This window comes from Saimiri boliviensis, chromosome 8 (genome assembly GCF_048565385.1).
Source record: "Saimiri boliviensis isolate mSaiBol1 chromosome 8, mSaiBol1.pri, whole genome shotgun sequence".
Taxonomy (NCBI): Eukaryota; Metazoa; Chordata; class Mammalia; order Primates; family Cebidae; genus Saimiri; species Saimiri boliviensis.
The window spans coordinates 122124462-122143920 of record NC_133456.1 but is presented as its reverse complement, the minus strand read 5'-3'; the positions used below and the strand labels follow the sequence as shown (position 1 = coordinate 122143920).

At 43.8% G+C, this 19459-nt stretch overlaps 1 protein-coding gene and 1 pseudogene across 20 annotated transcripts in view; one reads left to right on the top strand and one right to left on the bottom strand.

The window, feature by feature from the left end:
• SVIL (supervillin) overlaps nt 1-19459 on the top strand; it is a 171999-nt gene that overhangs the window by 36757 nt on the left and 115783 nt on the right. The window lies entirely within an intron of this gene.
• LOC120367655 (small nucleolar RNA SNORD115) lies at nt 19314-19388 on the bottom strand (annotated as a pseudogene).

Sequence of the window (19459 nt, the reverse complement as noted above, 5' to 3'; positions counted from 1 at the left end):
GGCATCATCCCCATCCCAAAATTTTCCAAACCTCTTAATTGCTCTATTGCTGGATGGCTTACTGAAACGCTCTTCACGTGATTTCTGTGGGCAAAGGGAAATATTTTTTTTTCTTTTAGAGACAGGGCCTCACTCTATTGCCCAAGCTGGAGTGCAGTAGCACAATCATAGCTCACTGCAGCCTTGAACTCCTGGGCATAAGTGATCTTCCTGCCACTGCCTCTTGAGTAGCTGGGACTGCAGGTGCATGCCACCATGCACAGCTCATTTATTAAAAATGTTTATGGACATGGGCTCTCACTGTCTTACTCAGGCTGGTCTCAAACTTCTGGCCTCGAGCGATCCTCCCACCTCGGCCTCCCAAAGGTCTGGGATTACAGACATGAGCCACTGCGCCCATCCAGGAAAGGAATTTTTAAAAGACAAATTATGATCGTGCGTAGCTACAGAGCCCCCTAGGCTCAGCTCTCCCTGGAGAAGGAATCCTCATGAAGAGGAAGGGACATGCAGTGCTTCCTGTGGTCTCATATGTGACACCTGCTCACATGCACACAGGCTGGCCTCATCATGCATGACCGTGAAGACATTTTGGGTAATATTGCAGAAAAGAAAGGGTCGGTACTGGTCTCTGCAGAGACAGCAAGCTGTCCTACCTGTCCTGGGAATGATGAGGCCACAGACTATGTGGCCAAGAGCAGGCAGAGCAACTACTGTTTCCCTACAGCCACATGTAGATTGGGTCACTTCATCAGCTCACCACACTGCTGGCCTGGAACCTGGGTCCTACAATGAGGGCATGGGAGGTAAAATTCGATCACAGAACCACTGGGTCCTGAAGACTGAGTTGCATATTTGGAGGATATGAGGCTGGCTCACTGGGCTGGAAGCAGAGGGGAGGCACTGATGCTAGAGACTTTCCCTTGGGCCATATGTATTTTTGTCTTGAAGATGAGTTGTAAAGGTTTACCTGCCCAAAAGATATTTTGTTTCATATTTACATTTTTAGTTCTTTCTCCTTACATTTTTAGTTCTTTCTCCATCAAGAAAACGATCAGTAAAGTGAATGAAATTTGTCTTCTTTGCTGCCATTGCTCATGTGTTCCCATTTTACCATCCTTTGTAAATAACAGTGTTGTTGCTGTTAGGGCGCTTCTCCCTCACTGGGCGCGTGCCTTTCTGCACTGTGGCCAGCGACCATAGCCTGTCTTCACACCGCCATCCATACCTAGCAGAGCCGTGCTACCTCTGAGGGTGCTGGATGGGGCTCGGTTCTCACCTTGGCAAACTCACTGAATAAAGCTTACCTGCTTACCCTCTATCCTCATCTCATTTCCCAGCTTCCTGAGGCTTCCTTCCATGCCCACAGAGGCAGGACTGCTAGAGCCCCACTAATGAGAATCGCAGGTTCCATGGAGGAAACCAATCTAGCTTGGACTGCAGGTTCCTGGTTTTGCAGATTTACAGTGGTGGAGGCCTAACCGAGAAGAGGAAACGGGAGATGTAACGGAACCCCCATCCCAGGACCAGCATCTCTTCCCCTCCCCTTCAGGGGTTCTTTGTCTTCCTGAACTTCTCAGTGTATGAAACACAGCAGGGGCTGGGGAACTGTACAACCAAGAGGTGTGTATGTTTCAAGTATTTTTTTAGAGCAGTTTCATGTTCAAAATTGAGCAGAAGTCAGGCGCAGTGGCTTACACCTGTAATCCCAACACTTTGGGAAGCTGAGGCAGGCTGATTGCTTGAGCCCAGGAGTTCAAGACCAGCCTAGGAAATATGGCGAAACTCTGTCTATACTAAAAATACAAAAATTAGCACCCCTGTAGTTCCAGCTACTCGGGAGGCTGAGGTGGGAGGGTCAGCTGAGTCCAGGAGGCAAAGGTTGCAGTGAGCTGAGATTGCACCACTGCACTCCAGCTTGGGTGAAAGAGCGAGACCCTGTTTCAAAAAAAAAAAAAAAAGAAGAAGGTACAGAGACCTGCCATAAACTCTCTGCCTCCCACTTGCATGCCTCACCCATTATCACCCCCACTATCAACATTCCCCACTAGAGTGGCACATATGTTACAATCAATGAGCCTGCATTGAACATCATTATCACCCAGAGTCCATGGAGTTTAATTAGGGTTTACCCTTGGTGTATATTCTGTGGGTTTGAACAAATATATGATGATACTATCTGTTGTTACACAGGCTGAGTATCTCTTATCCAAAATGGTTGGGATCTAGAAGTGTTTGAGATCTCAGAATTTTTTTTTTAATTTTGAAATATTTGCGTGTACATAATGAGATATCTTGGAGACAGGACCCATTTCTAAACATAGAATTCTTTTATGTTTCATGTATATCTTATATACATGGCCTGAAGATAATTTTATATAATATTTTAAATAATTTTGTGTAAGGAACAAAGTTTGTGTAGATTGAACGATCAGAAAGCAAAAGTGTAGTTGTCTCATGTCAAGGCTCAAGAAGTTTGGTGTTTTGGAGCTGGACCGATTTTGGATTTTCTGACTAGGGATGCTTAACCTGTAGTACACCACAGGGTATTTTCACCACCTTAAAAAATTCGCTGTGCTCCACCTATGCTTTCCTCTCTACCCTCCCAACCTCAGGGAACCACTGATCATCTTACTGTCTCCATAGTTCTGCCAAGTTTCTTAGAACTGGATGTAAATTAAGAATAAAGGGGCTTTTCTCAGTCTTCAAGGATGAGGCTTGGGCTCAGTCCATTTAACAATATTATTGTCCTTTTGAGATATTATAGAATTGATCTATTGACTATTTCTTAACATGTGTATGGTGTTAAATATTCTTAATAAGTTTTGGCACATTGTCCAAAATATGACATTGCCAATTTGGGAAGTTCTATAGGTCTTTCCCTTAGAAGGTTTGAATTAGAGGTGAATTGCCCAAGAGTTGAGAAGGAGGCTGGGAGGCGGGGAGTGGAAGGCATTTGATGTATTTGGCTTTTGATAACCACCCTGCTCAAGTCTGAGTGAAGACCATCTAAGGACTTGAGTCTGACAGATCGGCAACCAGTGGTCCCATGCATGGATTTCGCTTGGTCTGGAACCTTCCTGATGGGCAGAAAAAGTAAGAAATCCCCTTGAGTCCCCAGTTGAAATACCTGCGGTAGTTTAGTGACACCAGCCTATATCCTTCATGTGAAGGTCTGAGAGTGAGTTTCAGCTACTTAACAGTTAACTTACCTTTTGGCTACTGTCAGAGCCTGCAGGGGGCCATGGGACAGGTTGTGCCTGGCTTGTACTTTTATAATAGTGTAAAATTTGAATGAAGTGTTGCATTGTAATATGATATTATTATAAAATGACAGACTCTATCTCTTTTTGTTCAACAAGTATTCTCTAACTATACAAATATCAAATGTGGCTGCTATCAAAAAATTTTAAATATAGCACAGAGATTAGGGCCACAATCTTCAAGGTAATATTTAAACCTGGATCACCACATTTGATAGCTTTCAATGTGACCTTGAATATCCAAAGTCCTACTTTTGTTTAAAACTTCACTTCAACAATTCAATACATTAGAATTCTAGAAACTTTTTTCCTTTATATTTGAAACTGAGTTGAAATTGAACTTATTTCCACCACCATTTTACTAGCCTTAAAGAATGAGATAGAGTATTGTCACTAGAATGAACTAGGCCTTGGTCATGAAGGAAATATTTAGATAAATGATTTCAATTTTGTTTAGACTCAGTGTAATTGTAGTCACACAGATTTTGCTTGAAAATCAACTAGGCAGGGCCAGGCGCAGTGGCTCACGCCTGTAATCCCAGCACTTTGGGAGGCCAAGATGAGTGGATAATGAAGTCAGGAGTTCGAGACCAGCCTGGCCAACATGGTGAAACCCCATCTCTACTACAGATACAAAAATTAGCCAGGCATGTTGGTGGGCACCTATAATTCCAGCTACTCAGGAGGCTGAGGTGGGAGAATCGCTTGAAACCAGGAGGCAGAGGTTGCAGTGAGCTGAGATTACACCATTGCACTCCAGCCTGGGCGACAGAACAAAGAGCCAGACTCCATCTAAAAGAAAAGAAAAGAAAATCAACTAGGCTTCCTTTCCCCCAAGAGAAGATTTTACATAACGAAGTTGACTGTGCATGTTTTAATATTAATTGTTTATCCTTATTAACTGTTAATTTGGATCAGATATTGGGTCTGCAAAATGCTCCCTCCCCCCACTTTCTGTCAGAGACCATTGAACGATGGACTCCTTGACATTGAAACCTCCAGCCGCAGAAACTGAATGGCGCCTGGGCGATTTAGGTAGAATTTTAAACATAAATGAGAAACCAACATGTATTCAGCTTTCATGAAGTTGTGTGCTTTTAGGAGTCTCTTCTTGCTCCCTGTCTTGTGAAATACCAAAGTGGCTTTATTTTATTCAGAAATAGGTAACATGTTAGAAAACAGAATATGCATATATTACACTTAGACACTTAAAAACAGTGACAGTGTTTCAGAGAAGTCTCCTTTTTTCTTTCTTTTCTTTATTCGAGACGAAGTATCACTCTGTTGCCCAGGCTGGAGTGCAGTGGCACCCTCTTGGCTCACTGCAACCTTTGCTTCATGGGTTCAAGCAGTTCTCCCACCTCAGCCTCCCAAGCAGCTGCGATTATAGGCATACAGCACCACGCCCGGCTAATTGTTTGTATTCTTAGTAGAGATGGGATTTCACCATGTTCACCAGGCTGGTCTCGAAATCCTGACCTCAAGTGATCCACCCGCCTCGGCCTCCCAAAGTGCTGTAATTACAGGCATGAGCCACGGTGCCTGGCCCAGAGAAACCTCTTTACATCCCATGAGCGTTAGAGCAGTACCTAGGACCATGTAAGGTACCAGCATTGGTAAATGACTGGCAGGCTCTTTGCTCATCTCCTTCCTGAGCCAGGAACAGACAGGCATCAGCCCTCACCCAGGGCACTTGGATCTTCCCTTTGCAGTGTGCCAAGATCCCTTCAAAGCATGGAGCTTCGTGCAGCAAGGCCAATGACCTAAGCTGGCGTGAGTCCTGCCTGCTGTCCTGGTATGTCCTATAGCACCTAATGGGCTGGAAGCACTCATGTATTTAGAAACATGATTAGTTCTTATGATGTCAGTTAAAAAAAAAAAGATGCAGGGTGCAGAGGAGGAGAATCAGGGAGGTATTATTGCTTTGTCAGAGGTGAGAGTCTGAATAAAATGTTCACACAGTTACAGTGTTCGTATACAAAATTATTAATATGGCACAGGATTGCATCAGGTTTTATAGAGAGACCCATTACTTTATAAGACTGCCTCACTTTTATAACTGTCAGTATATTAGCTTATAATACAGACAGTTGAAAATAGCAAAAGCCCTTTTATTTCACTGATAGTAAAGCCTCTTAGTTTGGATTCCCTGCGTTTTGATTCCATGGCCCACAGTCATTTTATTCAACAGGTTCTTTTTGAGGGCACAGGGTGGGTGGAAAGTTCTGGGCCTGCCTGGGAGGTCAAGGTAAGAATGACAGGACAGACAAGGAGCTGAAGAGAGAAACCAGCAACACAAAATCACCGGCACTTCCAGAGTATTTGAGATTTCATGCACGTAAACACATTTCACTTCACGTACATCAAAAGAAAAGGCCAATGAGTGTGTGAAACATTATTCTTTTACTTGGTTGTTAAGAGAATAAGTCCTTGTGGGCAGGGACTGTATTCACAGCCCCAGAACCGGGCTTGGGCTACTGGATACTCCATAAATATTTGTTCAGTGAATGAATGAAATAATTTGCTAACATTTAGTTTCTTGCACGTCTTCGAGATATTAAAACTACTTTAAACAAAGATGTCCTTGCTTCAGGGTTTCTGTTGGGAATGTTTTCCTAAAATTGGCTTTGGGAAATGCATCGATTCTTTCCTAGCACTAGGAGGCAGTATAGTGCAGTTAAGGAATCAAGTTTTTAAGTTTTTTCAGAGAGGGGTTCGTACTTCAGCTGATCCTTAGATGTGGATAACCATGACCAACTTAAATCAGCACTACAGGATGAGGTTTAAAGCTACATCAGCCTATTTCAAGCTTAACACAAGCATGTGTCCGGGTTAAAAATAATATCCATAAATACAGTCTGCTGAAAAACACATCATGTAAACAGGCTGCAAATGATGATTGAACCTTTCGTCATTTTATGATCACTTTCTGCCACCCAACCAGTTGCCGTATGTGATCTAACAGCCAGAAGGTGTAATGTACATGTTAGAGTAAACAAATACTCTTTTTTTCCTTCAGAAGAGGAAAAGATCAGATAAATATCTATCATTCCATCCATGTAGTTGACACTGTTTTAACATCGGGGGAAAAGGCAGGTGTTCTCGTTCTGCTGCAGAGACAGTGACTAAATACATACCGTCAAGGCTGAGTGTCAGGGGCTGGCTTGGTACAATCCAGCATGTGAATAGCTCTTTTGTGCTGGGAACCTGTTGGACAGCCTTGCTTCACATGGGAGTGCCCACGGGACAGGAGGTCTGGTCATATCTTTGTTATTAAGTGGAGAGTCCCAGGGACTGGAAGGGAGGAATTTTCCTTTATAACATTAGGTTTAAAGAGAACAAACAATATTAGTCTGGTAGACATTGCCCGTATGTGGGAAGTTAATGTATTCTTTTATTACTATCTTCAGTTTGCAGTTCCTGAGGTCTTGAGGTTTGGCTGTGAAAGAATATCCAGGTAGATCCAGGTTTCCAGGCAACTCCAGACCCCTATTCCAGGAGTCTTGATTGGCAAACTTGCTGCAAGAGTCAGTATCAGCAGCTAGATTGTCTCACCCTCTTTTCTTGCCTGGTCTCTGTGGAAGTTCCAGTTAGGAATCAAACAGCCAAAAGCTGGCAGCTTTTGGGGGAAAGGGGAATACAGTGGTGAGTCAGGGCCGTCTCACTTGGCCTTAAACAGTAGGAAATCAGCTGCTTGTACTAAAATGAACAATGCTGCAGGGGACATGCAAGCGGACTGGGGAAGTCCCCCCAGTTTCTGGGGGTCACAGTGGGCCCAGAGCCACTCTTCTCCCCTCCAGATTCTGGCCACCCTGTTGGCCAGCTGTGGATCCTCTCCCACTTTACCTAAGTTAGAGGAGACAAAGGTGAGTGCGAGCTGAGTGCTTCAGTACCCGGGCTGTGCAGGCCACCATGTGATAGGGCGGCTTGGGATTGAGGTTACTTTTTAAAACTCTGCTTCCGGATGCTGCTTTCCACAGAGCTGGAGGACAGGCTTTTGGTGTTGAGTGTCTCACATCCTTGTTATGTTTCCCTTTGCCGTGAATATCTAGACAGGAATTTCTGTTAACCTCTTGTGAACCAAAAAGTAACGGAGGCACCTCAATTGACTGAAAGGTTTCTTCTGCCAACATTGAGGATTCATCTGGGGAAAAAGAGACACAAGTCCCAGCGGGACCTATGTCCTGTGCTTCTTCCAAACAGGGTTTGAGGACTTCAGAATTTAAAGGACAGGGAGAAATAGGGAATGGGGAGGTAGGCAGTGAGGCAAGTGGTCACGTTCTTGGAGGCTCTGATGAACACTCCGTGAATCTACGTTGTACATATGAAAACAAAGGAGGGGAAAGTCAATTACACATTTGTCTCTTGCACAGTAGATCTACGTTTTAAATAAGGTACTGTAAGCCTGTGAGGTCACAGCTTTGACAAAAGGAAAGCAGTTTTTGTGTGATTCGGTTCCTAAGCTTCACTTTCCCTTAGGCATCGTGAGTTTGGGGGTCCCAAGATTCGGTTTTCCTTTCGCACTCTATTAGGGAGTTCTCTAGGCACCATTTTGATTTGGTAAATGCTGGATTAGCGTAAACTAAAAATTAGTCTGCTATTTACATCCCCAACACAATGGCTCTTAATAGGCAACCATTTTTCACAAGTCTTGTTTCAGACATCCCAAACTTCATTCCCCAGAGAAGCAGAGAACGGGTGCTGTATGTTAACTGCTGGGTGTCCGAGAAATTGCACAGGAACTGTCTTAACGTGAAGAGTCCACACTGGACACTGTCACAAAGGGCAGAGTGAAGTGATGAAGCGTCAGATGCGTCTGTTTGCTGCTGGCACGCGTTTCAGCTGTGTTGGATTTTACCCTGCGCAGGACGCTACACTACTGGTTTGGTGACTGTTCTCCTGCACGGTAGTGCTGGCTCGTGCTCCCTGACCCCTTCTAATTTTGCTGTGGTTCAGCAGTTCCAGTCCACTGTTGACACTTGAAATGCTGGTAGTATCCAAAACTCCTCTGAGACATAGGAAATTCTGGTGAGCTAGTGGCTGGAATGCCTTCTGAATGACAAAGGGGCCACGTGGCTAAAAGCTGAAGGAAATGTGCTCAATGATGAATGTGCTGTAATTAATCACGGGAGATCTGTTCTCTTCCTCCTATGCACAGCACAGCACAGGGGTGGGGGGGGGGTGCGGGGAGCATCTCTGAGCCCAGACCTTCCTAGAGTTAACAGTAGTGAATGCTGGTCATCAGGCGTGGCTTGACCAACAACCCTGCCTCCTTAGTTGGAAATACAGACATCCACTTTTCGCTGGTATGTAATTATATTCCGGAATGCCAAGAACTGTTCCCCTGACCTGTGGCTCCTTCTTAAGCATCCAGGATATGCAGTCTATTTGCAGGTTGCTATTTGAAGTCAGGGAGCCTCAGAGAAATATATGCGTCAAATCAGTTCCTGCAAAGATGGACTTTCTGGAAGTCCTCTGATGAGGCTGGTTTCCGTGTACAGGCTGAGCAAGCTCCAAGGCCCTGCTGAAGCTCAGCTTTCTTCAGCTCTAGAAGCTGGACCCCTGGCTGCAGTCTGGCCAGCTGCAGGGACAAGTTTCTATTATTATGTAAATGAAGTCACAGCACCGCCTTGGAGGCGTTTTTTTGGGGGGGGAGGGCACAGAGTAACCCTTTGTCTGCCAAAAGGTAGCCTTTCCCTTTGCTTCAAGCCTGGAGTGTGCAGTTTGCAGTGGTGGCCTGTGAGCCGCCAGTCAACCTGCAGGTTGCCTTATTAGGTAGACTGTGGAGGCTGGCGGCTGGGGACTGGCTGGCAGAGGCAGTGGCAGTGAGTTTGTGTCCTGTACGAAGCCGGAGAACCCAAGCCCTGGAGACGTGGCCTAGTACTGTTCTATTAATGACAGTGCTCCGTGATGACAGGAATACGCTCTCTCCTTGGCAGATGTACTTGATGGGATGGTTGGAAAACAGGAGTTTGTAGGGGAGGTGACTGCCTGAAGGACAGAATGGTAAGGGGCTTTCTTCACGCGTAGCTTGTGCTGTTCAGTCCTGTATCAGGGCTTATTCTACAGAGCCTGGACTTTATCCGGAATCTTTTTTTAAGTTCAGGGGTACATGTGCAGATTCGTTACATAGGTAAACACATGTTATGCGGTTTGTTTTACAGATTATTTCATCACCCAGGCATTAAGCCCAGTCCCCATTCATTCTTCTTCGTGATCCTCTCCCTCCTCCCACCCTCCACCCTCCGAAAGGTCCCAGCGTGTGTGGTTCCTCTTTTTGTGTGCACCTGTTCTCATCATTTTAGTTCCCACTTATAAGTGAGAACATGCGGTATTTGGTTTTCTGTTCCTGCGTTCGTTTGTTAAGGATAATGGCCTCCTGCTTTATCCCAGCCCCTACAGGGGACATGAGCTCATTCTTTTTTTGTGGCTGCATAGTATTCCATATCAGGAAATGTTGAATGTTTCCCTTCTACTCCAAGATGTTTTTTGGACTCTCAGAATCTTGTTTATGTTTTATAGTAAGCTTTGTTGAATGGTGAAGTCTTGTGTGTAGCAGGAAGAAAATATCACCAGTCAATAAGGTGGGACAGCAGAGTTTTAGGAGCCAGGGGACCTGTGTTCTAGGGCTGCCACAGGTGGGCTAAGTGGGTAAGTCACTTGCACTGGGGAGGTGACTTCCCAAGGACAGGATGGTACCGCTCACTTATCTAGGGCTTAGTGGGTGATCGCTAGTGAATCTGTGATCACTATACATGAAATGTATCCAAACGTCACTGTGTACCCCATAAATATGTACATTTATTATTTGTCAATTAAAAATGAAATAAAATATAGAGTAGGCTGAATGCGCTCCATTACCGCCCCTCGTACATTTCTCTCCTCAAGCTGCGTGAACCGGCCTCCGCTCGGTAAAGCTGTTGAATGAGTGTATGTGGTTCGTAGCCACAGCCGAGCACCCACAGGACCGTTTCGTTGACGGAACCTGTGAGGCTGAATCCATCTTTTCTCTTTTGAGCTTCTTCCAAACTTGCTGCAATCGCTGAAACTTAGTGAAGAAGGCACTTTCCTGCACCGAAATGTTCGTTCCGATGCCTCAGGCTTTATGGATCATGGCTCGGGGACCGAAGCCGCACGTGAGACAAGTGACCACCTGGAGGAACCTGCGCTCCGGATGCGGCAGCGACCAGGCTCAGAGCGCTCAGCCTCAGGTCCCCTGTCTAAGCGGCTTCTCATTCATTGAGCTGAGGCGTGGACAGCCTGCCGGGAAGACAGACGCAAACCGGGGCTCACACTGACTGCCTGACAGCTCTGGCCGCGGGCTCCAGCTCTCCTATCCCTCCAGAGATCTTGGGGCAGCAGGGCTCATAAGCTGCTGCATGAGAGCAGGGACAGCTCCTACTGCTGGAGTCAGACTCGGAGCGCACGCTCGCACGCGTGTGTGTGTGTGTGTGTGTGTGTTTGTGTGCACATGCATGTGTGTGCATGCGTGCATGTGTGTGTGTATTTTTAGCACTGTTAGGAGGTGATGTCTGAGGTACTGCTGGCTCTGCTCTGCTAGTGTCCCTTTTGAACATGGAGCAGTGTCCTCGTCATCTTCACTTCATTGCTTATATCTGTTGCTTGTTGTTCAGGGAAAGCACAGATGCACTTTTCTTCTCCTGTTAAAGAAACGCTTTTGACTGGGCATGGTGGCTCGTGCCTGCCATCCCAGCACTTTGTGAGAATGAAGTGGAAGGATTCCTTAAGGCCAGGAGTTCAAGGCTAGCCTGGGCAACATAGTGAGGCTCCTGTCTCTGTAAAGAATAGGCTGGGCATGGTGACACACTCCTGGAATCTCTGCACTTTGGCAGGCCAAGCCAGGCAGATCACTTGAGCTCAGAAATTTGAGACCAGCCTGGCCAACGTGGCAAAACTTGGTCTCTACAAAAAAATACAAAAATTAGCCAGGTATGGTAGCACATGCCTGTGGTCCCAGCTGAGGTGGGAGGGTCACTTGAGCTTGGGAGATCAACGTTGCAATGTGTTGTGATCATGCCATTGCACTCTAGCCTGGGCCACAGAAGGAGACCCTGCTTCAAAAAAAAAAAAAAAAAAGAGAGAGAGAGAAAATTAGCTGGGCAGGGTGGTGTGCACCTGCAGTCCCAGGTACCAGTAGTCCCTCTGTACTCAGGAGACAGAGGTGGGAGGAACTGGCTTGAGCCCAGGAGGTCAAGGCTGCAGTGAGCTGTGATTGTGTCACTGCACTGCAGCTTAAGCAACAGAGCCAGACCGTCTCAAAAAATAAAATATAACCCATGGAAAACAAAGGTGACATTGGGGATGGCGGGTTGATGAGCTTTTCTTGCATTTTCATACTGATTATTGTTGCTGAGTTTGTCATTGTTGATATTTTATTAAGATCCCCTTCTGAGAACAAGGAGAGCTAGAAATTACTTGATTCGAAACTCTTTCCTTCAAATCGTTCAAGTACAGCTCTAGAACAGCTATGATCCATCAGGTATCACAGGCATTTTATATATGTACTCGTCTGCCATCTGGACTTTTAGACTCATAAGGAATTCTCATCTCTGATGAGTCAGTGTTTCATTGCTTTCAGTTCATGTGAAAACCATCAAGTAGTGAGTGTTGAATGACTGGATTGGCAGAGCCTCCTCCGCCTTCCCTGGATGATTGTAATCAAGTCAGCCCCTTCCCTCTGCCTGAGGTCTTCTTCTCAGTGAGAGGAGAGGTGTGGACCCTGTGGCTCTGAAAGTGTGGCACGCTGTCCCTTATGGTGTCCCAGGATGCAGCTGCAGACTTCATACAGTGAATACCTAGGTTTACTATTATTAGTAATATTATTATTTTTAGGGACAGGGTCTCCCTCTGTCACCCAGGCTGGAGTGCAGTAGCATGATCAAAGCTCACTGCAGCCTCAAATTTCGGGGCTCAAGTAATCCTGCCCTCTCAGCCTTCTAAGTAGCTGGGACTACACCATCATGCCTGGCTAATTTTTAAATTTTGTTTGTAGAGACAGGGTCTTGCTATGTTGCCCAGGCAGGTCTCTAACTCCTCGTATCAAACAGTCCTCCTTCCTCAGCCTCTCAAAGTGCTGGGATTATAGGTGTGAGCCACCATTCCCAGGAACAGCTGGGTTTACATTTATTTGTCACATCATGGTTTAAGAGCCTTTTGTGGGTTGAGGCTTTGAACAGGTCAGAATCATCCTTGGCATCTCCTGGCCTCCCTCAAGTGGTGGGCGGTCATGTGCCCCTCACAAGAGCTGTTCTCCAGGTGCTCAGCATGTGCCTGCATTTTACGTCAGCTGTGATTTGCCTTCAGTGGACATTTTATCGTATACTGTGCTGAAATCTACATAGCATGACATTTACCATTTCAGCCATGTTTAAGTGAACAGTTAGGGGCATGCAGGTGCATTCACTCATTCCCCTGTCTAAGTGGCTTCGCATAGTGTGTGTGCCCATCACCACCATCCCTCTCCAGAACTTTCTCATCTTTCCAAACTGAAACTCTGTACCTCTTCAGCGACTCCCCAATTTTCCCTCTGCCCAGCCCCTGATAACCAGGTTTCTACTATCTGTCTCTGAGTGTGACTGTTCTAGAAACCTCATATAAGTAGGATTGTACAGTATTTGTCCTTTGGTGACTGGCTGATTTCACTTAGCATAGTGTCTTCAAGGTTCATCTACACTGTAGCAAGCATCAGAATTTCCTTCCTTTTAAGGCTGAATAATATTCCATCATATGTATATTTCAGTGTGTAATTTAAACATAGTACTGACCTATGTCTTTCTTTTCTGACAACCAGCTGACCATTCTCTCTTCTTCTGAGGCATCTGGACTTTTCTTCCCAAGAATCATTAGCTGTAGATTCAGAATGAACCAGAAACTAAAATGGAGATAATTTCATTTCAAATGTTAACATTACTCTTTGGAACATTTGCTTTAAGGATAAGTCTTTTATGTGATTGCAATAAGCCTTTTCTTTAAAAAAGAATTCTTAAGTTTAGAAAGGCTGGCATGGTTTTCTTTCAACACATCTGATAATGAAAAAGATAGCTGTGACTTGTAATATTTCTTATTGAAAGTACTTTTACCTTTTCATCTCCACCTACGTGGTCTGTTTTAAATTACCTTATGCAGTGATGTAACACAACATTTTATTTGCAGTCTCGTCCAAGATATTGCCACTAACCAAAATTCACAGAGCCTTTCGCAGTGCACGCAGGAGGAAAATTAGACTAAAATGAGGAATCTGGAAAGTCTGACCAACCAGTGAGATGTGATCAAAGGGAAATGAAAGGTCCCCAGTGGACTTTCCCGGGGTAGTGCCTCAGGTCAGGCAGCTCTGCCTTAGATTAAGAATCTGCACACATAAAGAAAATCTACCAGAGAAAATGAGAATACCATTTATGGCTATTGCTAGCATACAAAATGCTCCTTCCTTAGGCTATAAAAATATATCCTTCACTTTGGAATTTCAGTCCAGCCATCGTCATTAGTAGCTTATAGTAGATTTCATTAAAATTTCCAGAGCACTTATTGATTTTGGAAATGTATTGATAACTCAAATCAGTATGTATTTAGACAACTGTTAGTCATAATATAACACTCCCCCGTACTGTCCATTTAAATTCCAGCTTATGGTTGGCTCAGTGGCTCATGCCTGTAATCTTAGCACTTTGGGAGGCCAAGGTGGAAGAATCACTAGGGGTTTGAGACCAGCCTGGGCAACATGGCAAGATCCTGTGTCTACAAATTTTGAAAAATAAGCCAGGTGTAGTCCCAGCTACTCGAGAGGGTAAGAGGATGGCTTGAGCTCAAGAGTTGAGGTTGCAGTGAGCCATTTGTACCACTGCACTCTAGCCTTGGCAACAGAATCAGACCCTGTCTCAAATACATACATACATACATACATACATACATGCATACAAACATTAATTAGTTATTTCATTCATTCCAGCTCATTTTTCTGTAGACTGGAGTGCTTTCATTGATGTTCAGTGAGCACAACAAGGTGACGAGGTGACATCGTACAGACCTCTGCAGGAGCGTGTAGCACACCCAAATCTCTTTCGATACGGAGTTCCTTGCATGGATTAAATAATGTGGTCCATTTTCGGAGTGCTTCCATATGTATTCTCTCATTTTATCCTGGCCTCACTGTCCTATTTCCCTCTTTGATTTTCTTTGATTTTATTGTGGCTGGCCAGGGAATGGCTGTTTCGCCTTTATTTAGAAATTTAATTTAAGAGTCAGGGTCTTAATCTGTTGCCCAAGCTGGAGGAGTGCAGTGGCATGAGGCTAGCTCACTGCAGCCTTGGCCTCCAGGGCTCAAGGGATCCTCCCGCTTCAGCCTTACAAGTAGCTGATTACAAGTAGGAATTACAGGCATGTACCACCATGCCCAGATAAATTTTTTAAAAAAAATGTTTGTAGAGACAGAATCTCACTTTGTTGCCCAGGCTGCTCTCAACTCCTGGCTTCAGGCGATCCTCCTGACTTGGCCTCTCAGAGTACTGAGATGACAGGTATAAGCTACTGCCAGGCCCTGTTTTGCCTTCAGCGATGTATTTTAAGTTGTTGGTCTAGGCTTGATGTATCTATCCTAGGTCACACGCTATCCTGGTTTTCTTGTCTGCGTATGAGGATTGTCATAGGATCTCCCCAGCAGGCACTGATAAGACTAAAGAAGTTAAATGCTCCGAGACCCTCAGCCTTGCATCCACCTCCACAGCCATGAGTCAGGGGAGGTCACAGGTGCCATCCTGCTCTCTCAACAGTGCCCCAGCCGTGGTGGGAAGTGTCTGGCTGCAGTGGAGGCGCTGGCTACTTTCCTTTCCTTAGCTTTGTTCTCATTTTCTCCCCCAGGATGATGGCCCCCAAAAGGCAGTTGCCCCAAAGGACAGCCTTGCAGGGGGGCTTGCATGTCATCAGCAAGAACAAGTGACAGGGTCTGGCTCCCCAAATAGCCTCCCTGTAGTCTGAGATGCTGCTGTGACCTCTGCTACACAGTCCCTGAAAGTGTAATACTGTAGCTGTCATCTCATGCCTTCTCTTTTGACCTTGTCCATTTGGGAAATGCCACTTCTCACCTGAACTCATGCCGAGACATCATCAATAGTTGGACGGCAGGAATCACTGTCCCAGTTTTTACCTTTGCCTAGCTCAGAAATCCTGTTAGCTGCCCAGGAACTCAGATGAACACATTGTTCAGAAGAATACTAGGAATCCACATACCAAAGAAATAGATGAAATAGAGAATAATAAGACATTTCCAGTTTCCCTAGCGAATCTTCAACATATTCTTCCTGATTCTTCCTGCATGCAGATATTTCTGTTTCACATTATGGTTTCATGTTTTAGGAAAGACAAGAAGACTTTAAGTAAGAGTCTCAAGCCGAGGAAAGAGAAATAATACTTTTCGTCTCTGCAAACTGTTCAAGTAATGAGGTTGGCTGAGCATGAGAGGATTTAAGGATAGAAGTGATCTCATTGCTCACCTCCTTGTTTGATTCATTGATCCATTGAACCTGTATTGATAGTTCGCTTGTTCTGAGCCAGGCTCTGTGCTAGAAATGTGCCCAGAAGTGTGCATCATGTGCTGTCTCTCCAGTTTTTATAATTCTTTAGCTAGGAGACAGTAAAGGCTTTTGAAAAAGCAGGAAAGGTTTGATAGATAATAAAGAAGAAAATTTATGAAGCGGTTGTAACAGGTGAATTCAGTGTTGATAGGCAGGGTGGGGTTCTTCTGTGCACACCTGGTGTCAAGGTTAAGAAACACTGGCGCCGCCTGTTATCAAGGATCTTGGTGACTGTCCAGGTCAATGCCTCAGTTTAGAGCCAAGAAAATGCCTCTGCTAGAAGATGGGGGCAGGCTGGTTTTCTGCCATTGGTCCACAGGCACCAATCATTCACGCCAGGATTTTCTCCTGGATTTTTAGTCTACATCTAAGCTTTGGGGATTTAAGAGGTCTTATTGCCTTCATCTTCATTTATATTTGATTCTTTTGCTAATTTCAAAAGGAAATCATGCATATGATGGATACTTTGGAAAACAGAAGGAAAAACATGAATATGTAGAGTTATTTCTGCATTGCGAGAGAATTAATGTCTTGCTCTATTTCCTTGTCATTTGGATTGGGTGTGTGTGTATCTCTAATATAACATCAAAAATTTTTCAAATCAGTGATGGAGTGTCAACCTGGTTTGCTTGTGTAATTTATTTACTCAGTTTTCTAAATGCACTGTGTACACCAGGCAGACTAATTTCCATTTTATACATTTATAAATGTATACACAAATAAATGGTTTCATTAATTTTAATAATATTAATTATTCCAATTCATAGACCCATTTATTTGCATCATCTATAATTTCTTTCATCAACATTTTATAGTTTTCGGTATACAGATCTTTCATCTTCTTGGTTAAATCTACAACCATTTTATTTTTTGATACAATTATGAATGGGATTGATTTCTTAATTTATTTTTTATATAGTTTATTGTTGGTGTGAATAAATCTTATTGGCATTCCTTTTTTTTTTTTTTGAGATGGAGTCTTGCTCTGTAGCCCAGAGTGGAGTGGAGTGGTGCAATCTCAGCTCGCTGCAACCTCTGCCTCCTGGGTTCAAGCGATTCTCCTGCCTCAGCCTCCTGAGTAGCTGGGATTGCAGGTGCATGGTTATTGGCACTCCTTAAGGAACCAAAAGTAGAACTACCATTTAATCCAGCAATCCCACTACTGGGTACCTACCCAAAGGAAAAGAAATCATTATATCAGAAAGACACATGTACCCATGTGTGTATAGCGGGACAATTCACAATTGCAAAGATGTGGAACCAACCTCAGTGCCCAGAGACCAACGAGTGGATAAAGAAAATGTGGTAGATGTACACTGTGGAATACTACTCAGCCATAAAAAAGAATAAAATAATGTTGCAAGAACTTGGATGGAGCTGGAGACATTATTGTAAATGAAGTAACTCAGGAATGGAAAACCAAATATCATATGTTTTCACTTATAAGTGGGAGCTAAGCTATGAGGATGCAAAAGCATAAGCGTGATATAATGGACTTTGGGGAATCTAAGGGGAAGGTTGGGAGAGGGTAAGGGATAAAGGACTACATATTAGGTACAGTGTACACTGCTCAGGTAAGGGTACACTAAAATCTCAGAAATCACCACTAAATAACTTATCCATTAAATCCAAAGCCACCTGTACCCCAAAAATTATTGAAATAAAAAATCATTTACATTGTTAAAAAGAAATGCTACTATCAGGAGCAGTGGCTCATGTCTGTAATCCTAGCATTTTGTGAAGCCAAGACGGGAGGACCACTTGAGGTCATCAGGAGTTAGAGATCAGCCTGGGAAACATAGTAATTCCCAGTCTCTACCAAAAAAATTCAAAAATTAACCAGGCGTGTTGGCACATGCCTATAGTTCTGGAGACTCGGGAGGATGAGGAAGGAATTGCTTGAGCCCAGGAGTTCAAGGCTGCAGTGAGCTACAGTCACGTCAGTGCACTTCTGCCTGAGTGCGTACTCATAATTGTACTTAATGTAATAAATGATGAGATATGTATGTATCAGAATTAGAGCATGTAGCTATAAAGCCATAGTCTCTATGTTGTGAGTCATCATCAATAAACTACAAACATTGTAAAAATATAGCAACCTGATATATAAAAATTAGAAGTTAGCATGTTAACTTCTCTATTTAGACCAAATGAATATCACATCGTGAAGTGGTATCAATAATCACAAAACTTGTCAACATTATATTAATGCAATTTTAGTAAAAAATAAAATTTTCCTCTTGTAGATCCCATCAAGTATGATAGTCACTCGTTGAGAAGAAGAATGTACCATGGTAGTCATGTTGGCTGAAGGAATTGCCCTGATTGTCATTCATCTAAGGGGCCATTAGGTCTATTTACCATTGACCTTGTTCACAGCACACACTTTCATCTTAACAAATATGAAGCCAAAAGTACTCGGGAGAGGAAAGTCAGATACCAGATTGCTTAGCAATTTATCCAATTTCAAGTTTCATGAGAAAGCGCATACTATTGAAACTCACATTTTTACCCCTTGCAAGAGTACTTCAGTCATAAAGATACATCAGTGATCAAAACAGGTCCTAGCACTGTTAGCATACTTACCAATATTGTGCAAAATTGTGTCCGTCTATTTAGTCCTCAATGACTATTGTGCAGTGAGCAAAATTCCGATGTGTCATATTTCTCAATGGTCAAAAAAATCAATCCTAGGTAAAAAGTAAGGATTTTCGGCCAGGCATAGTGGCTCACATCTGTAATCCCTGCACTTTGGGAGGCCAAGGCAGCTGGATCAAGAGGTCAGGAGATCGAGACCACCCTGGCTAATACAGTGAAACCCCATCTCTACTAAAATTACAAAAAATTAGCTGGGTGTGGTGGTGGGCACCTGTAGTCCCAGCTACTCAGAAGGCTGAGGCAGAAGAATCGCTCGAACCCAGGAGGTGTAGGTTGCAGTGAGCTGAGATCACACCACTACACTCTAGCCTGGGTGACAGAGCAAGATTCCATCTCAAAAAAAAAAAACAAAAAAAAGTAAGGATTTTCTCATGAGAATTGCATCATGTGTGTCAGTCAGTTATTGAGAAGAAAACTCAGTCATGATATTCCTGTTGGCTGGATGAATAATTCTAATCATTACAGAGGTTAGTCTTCACTAGTTCAATTACCTATTTGGAATTTTTCAGTCAGCAAAGGCAACCTCCCCCTTCCGCTCAATAGAATATGCCAGTAGGACTTACTAAATATCCAGTGAGAGAAAAAGAGCAAAGGTCTTAGTGCCAAATATTCAAGAAAATTGGGAATTATAGGAAACTTAAAAACCACTTAGAGAATCGGAATTTATCGTTTACTTAGAAGCACACAGATGGAAGTGTGCAAAACAAATTTCACAGAAATATTTCATTGGCAGAATCCCGAAATAAAATCCCCATGGAAGGAAACTAAGAAATCCAAACTTCTTGTCTTAGAATTGTTACCTAGGCTGGGACCTCAGCGTAACCAACTGAGCTTAATTTTTACATCATCAATTATCTTCACGATAACAACTTATCACTGACGCAGCCCATGGCACTCATATGTATACGCACACTTAGATCAAATATGCTTACTAGAGATGGTTCCTTAAACACT